Source organism: Neophocaena asiaeorientalis, unplaced genomic scaffold (genome assembly GCF_003031525.2).
Source record: "Neophocaena asiaeorientalis asiaeorientalis breed wild unplaced genomic scaffold, Neophocaena_asiaeorientalis_V1.1 scaffold7, whole genome shotgun sequence".
Lineage (NCBI taxonomy): Eukaryota > Metazoa > Chordata > Mammalia > Artiodactyla > Phocoenidae > Neophocaena > Neophocaena asiaeorientalis.
In genome coordinates, this window is record NW_020185337.1 from 18,830,260 (window position 1) to 18,835,770 (window position 5,511).

Consider the following 5,511-nt stretch of genomic DNA (forward strand, 5'->3'; position numbering starts at 1 on the left):
GGGGGGAGTGGGGAGGGATGGAGTGGGAATTTGGGGTTAGCAGATGCAAACTAGTATATACAGAATGGATAAACAACAAGGTCCTCCTGTATAGCACAGGGAGCTATCTATATTCAATATCCTGTGATAAACCATAGTGGAAAAGAATATGAAAAAGAATATATATATGTATAACTGAATCACTTTACAGCAGAAATTAACAACACTGTAAATCAACTACACTTCAGTAAATCAATAAATAAAACAAAAAAGTGGGTTCCATAGAATACAGAAGTGTAAGAAATGATATTGACTACATCCTCTTTAGGTAATCATAAGGCATATTAACATCAGCACGTTAAAGGCTCTGAGAGAACCTGGTTAACTTTAACCCAGGATTTTCTTTTTTTAAATCAAATCTTTTCCTTCCAGGAAGTACCTTTAAACATCTCTGGGAACTACCAGAGAATCGCCTTAATGTCTCTAGATTTATAAAAATCTCTTGGACTCCTTTAAATTCTGGTAAACATAAGCATTCTAGGAGATTTCTTTAGGAAAGGTTTTTCTACTTAGGGAAAATCTGTTAATTCCCCATAGGTGCTGACAATAAATTTGAATGTCAAAAGACCTATACAAATCAATAATTTTTTTTAATCTTTTTAATTATTCAGGAGACAAATGGCATAGCCACTTTAAAAAGTCCCCAACAGAAAGTATAATTTTAAGAAAATATTCTAGAAGTGCTAGGCAGCTCAGATGTAATCATGAGTGATTTGATGTATATTAGGCATTGGCAAGGAGGGAAGGCAGAATGAATATAATGACTCCCCCGCATGATCACCGCAGAAACTTAGTCTTTTGCCTAATTGGAAAGAGACTACAGAGTGTTAAGCTGCTGTGTATGTAGTCTTAAACTGGAGAGAAGCCGTAAGTCTCTTGTTTCATTAGATACATTCATGAGGAAACCACATGGAAAATTACAGCCTTTCTGTACAAGGAGCCTTCTAGTACCAATATGTGCACAGAAAATACCACGGGAAGATATACACCAGTAGCGGTTGTCTTGAACCAAGCACTTAAACAAAATTTGTGCAAGGCTCGTAAGCCTTTTCAGGATTCTTGTCTCACAGCCACTGCTGAGACATCTACCTGACAAGTGCCCTGAGGGTTAGTCTGCTCCCAGGCTTATTTTGCAGACATCATCCCCCCAAGTCTGAGTTATTCAGCCTCATATGCTCCATGGGGCTTTAGCAAAACAGGTCAGGATGGGCTTTGGCCACAATTGGCAGCACAACAGTCTAATGTATGGTTTGGCATTCCAAGTCAGATCTTTTCAACATCTCCCACCAGTATGAGATATATTTCCCAACCTTCTGGCTCATCCAGTGGCTAACTATTGGATCAGCACACACAGACACATACACATGCCTCAGGACAACCATTAGTTCTCAAGGATAATGCTTTCCACATCCACACTGAGGAAGAAAAACGCAATGTTCTGACTGAAAACTTGACAGACTCCTCCGTCCACCACACTGACACCACACTCTTCCTATGTAGGATGAGTTCATCCTACTGTGTTGTTTCTGTCTTGGGCAGGAGCACAACAGGGCTGGTACCTCCCTGTTTTCTCTGTCCCTGGAATTTAAATTGGAGATACTTTTTTTTATTACTATGTGTCAAATACAGGTGTAAGTGATTTATCAATAGTAACTTGTTTAATTCTCAAAACAGCACTAAGTTCCAGTACTATCCTCAGTTTATATATGAGCAAACAGAGGCACCTGCAGGCTAAGTAATGTTCTCATAGCCACAGAGCTAAGAAGTGGCCAGAACAGAAGTTCGATCAATATGGGGCCAGAGTCTGTGCTCTCAGCCCCTAGGTCACATCATCTCTCAGAGTGAGGACATACAACTATGTCAGTAACCCCCCAGAAGTCTAGAGAATGTGATAGTAGCCTTGCTTTTCTAGATATAATTATTAGTATATTTCTAGCCTTCTTCAGGCATCTATGTCTAGAATAAGTCATATTCATGTATACAGAGATTTATTTCTAATTCTAGGAGAAATTAGCCAGCTCCTGACTAACCTGATTGATCCTTCCTTATAACTAAACTATGCACATCCTGTCGCTAGAATTAAGTTATTTATTTTCAGTAGAAGGTAAAAATATCAACATAATAACAGTAGTCTACAGTAAGGCAGGCTTTTTCATCTTCCTGTTGCATCATGGGTACTTAGCTTCTGTCAAATGGCAAAAATACATATATATAAAGTATAAATAAAACTGTTCAATTATACATATTTATTAATGTAATGGCTGAATTTATAAATGAATAAACTGGAAAGTACATGAATTAATAATTTATATTTTTAAATTATATTAAGCCTTGATTTTCTAGGTATATTTTTTGATACAGTAATGCTCTATTTTATCCTTTGAGTAAACCTAGATTTCAGGAATCCAAATGCAATAGAATAGCTATAACACCAAAACTATTTCTAAATATTATTTTAGTTCTAATATCTCCTGTATAATTATCAAAGATTTCCTTTATAATGTTTCTTTGCTGCTACAACACTATCTTTGATTATTTTAAAACCAGTGGTACAGATGGTATATTGGAAGCAGTTAAAAAGCATTCCTTCAAAAAGTCCAGTTTGAGCCTCTAGTAGGTTTTGCTGATATACTTCTGAAGTCAGGAAGGATTGCATAGGGGATTTACAAAGTTGATCCTACAACTATGGTTAATACACTGAGCTAGGTCTTCTTATGAACCTTATGAAAATGTATTCTCTGATTCCCTTAAAGGTCAGTGACCAGAAATTCCCACTGTTTCTATGGCAACACAGCAAGATACAGTGCCTTGGAAATGTGCTGCATTTTAATTAGGTTCCTCTAGGGCTTCCTAACTGCGTTTTGCAGGTAGACTAAATACCAGGTTGCTTTATATCTTGAAGTGAGATGAAAGCTAGCCCATCTGTAAATGTCAAAGCTAAACTGGGCTCCAGTAAAGTCATATCTAAACAAATATAGTAGCAAGTCTATGTGTTTATCTTAGAAAAGAATACAACATTCTTTTCCAAAAATAATCAGGGGTGCTTGCTTAACTAGGTTGGCAGGAGTAGTAGTGAGGATCCTGGATTCTAAAAGTAGACTATGTAGGTTTGACTCCCAGCTATGTCATTTACTACCTGTGTTACTTTGAACAAGTTACTTAATCTCTTGGTGTTTCTGTTTCCTTGTCTGTAAAAATGCAGATGACAATAATAGTACCTCATAGCAGTGCTGTGTGGATTAAATGAGTTAATATAAGTAGAATGCTTAAGACTATGACTTGCCTATGGTAAGTGATCAATGAATCAGTGATGCTATTAGTAGTATTGGTACAAGTGGTGGTGGTAGTGGTGATAGTAGTAGTAGTAGAGAACACTATATTTTTAAAGATAAATAAGAAATAAATATTTTAAATGTGTAGATATATTCATTTATATATCCTAATATAAAAGTTATAATAGCCAATGCAATCTTAAAAAAGAAGAGCAAAACTGGAGGCACCATACCCCCTGATTTTAAGCTATATTACAAAACTATGGTAGTCAGAACAGTATGGTACTGGCAGAAAAACAGACAGATCAATGGAACAGAATAGAGGGCCCAGAAATTATGCATATAGGGTCAGTTAATTTACAACAAAGAAGCCAAGAATATACAATGGGGAAAGGATAGTCTCTTCTATTAATGGTGTTGGGAAAACTGGACAGCCATATGCAGAAGAATGAAACTAGACCACCATCTTACACCATACACCAAAACTAACTGAAAATGGATGAAAGACTTGAATGTGAGACCTGAAACCATAAAATTCCTAGAAAAAAACATAGGCAGTAAGGCCTTGACATCAGTCTTGGCAATTATATCTTGGATTTGACAGCAAAGGTAATAAAAGCAAAAATAAACAAGTGGGATCACATCAAACTAAAAAGCTTCTGCACAGCAAAGGAAACCATCAACTAAATGAAAAAGCAATCTACTGAATTGGAGAAAACATTTGCAAATCATATATCTGAGAAAAGGTTAATATCCAAAATATATACAGACTCATACAGCTCAATAGCAAATAATTCAATTGAAAAATTGGCAGGAAATCTGAACAGGCATTTTTCCGAAGAAGACATACAGCTGGCCAACATGTACATGAAAAGGTGTTCAATATCACTAATCATCAGGGCAATGCACATCAAAACTACAAGGAGATATCACCTCACACTTGTTGGAATGGCTATTATCAAAAAGACAAGAGAAAACAAGTGTTGGCAAGGATATGGAGAAAAGGGAACCCTTGTGCATTGTTGGTGGGAATGTAAATTGGTATAGCCATTATGGAAAACAGTATGGAGGTTCCTCAAAAAATTAAAAATAGAACTGACATATGATCCAGCAATCTCACTTCTGGGTATTTACCCAAAGAAAACAAAAACACTAACTCAAAAAGATAGATGCAGGACTTACCTGGTGGTCCAGTGGTTAAGACTCCATGCTTCCACTGCAGGGGGCACGGGTTCGATCCCTGGTCAGGGAACTAAGATCCCTCAAGCTGCGGCACTGCAGCCAAAAGAAAAAAAAAAAAGATACGTGCATCTTCACATTCATAGCAGAGTCATTTACAATAGCATAGATATGGAAGCAACCTAAATGTCCATCAATAGATGAATGGATAAAGAAAATTTGGTATATACAGTTGACCCTTGAACAACATGGGTTTGAACTGTGGGAATCCACTTATATGTTTTTTTTTCAATAGTAAATACTACAGTACTACATGATCCACGGTTGGTTGAATCCACAGATATGGAATCGAGGATATGGGGGGTTTGATAAGTTGCATAAAAATCTTGACTGTGCAGAGGATGGGCACACCCTAACTCCTGCATTGTTCAAAGGTCAACTGTATGTACAATGGCATACCATTCAGCCATAAAAAGAAGGAAATCTTTCCATCTGTGACAACATGAATAGAACTTGAGGGTATTATGCTAAGTGAAATATGTCAGACAAATACTGTATGATCTCACTTATGTGTGGAATCTAAAAAATAACCCCCAAAATAGAACTCATAGAGAATAAACAGGTGGTTTTCAGAGGTGGTGAGTTGGGGGGGGGGAGCGGGGGGCGGGGTGTGGAATGGGTGAAAGAAGTCAAAATGTACAAACTTCCTTCCAGTTATAAAATAAACTAAGTCATGGGAATATAATGTACAGCATGGTGACTACAGTTAATAACAGTATATTTGAAAGTTGTTAAAAGATCTTAAAAGTTCTCATCACAAGAAGAAACATTGTGGTAATGAATGTTTACTAGACACTGATCATTTCACAACATATACAAATATCAATCTTTATGTTGTACACCTAAAACTAACATAACGCTATATGTCAATTATATCTAAATAAATCATACATAAATAAAACAGTAATCAAGATTAGGATAATGGTAGAGCCACTCTGGAGACTTGAGCAGAGCCTATTTA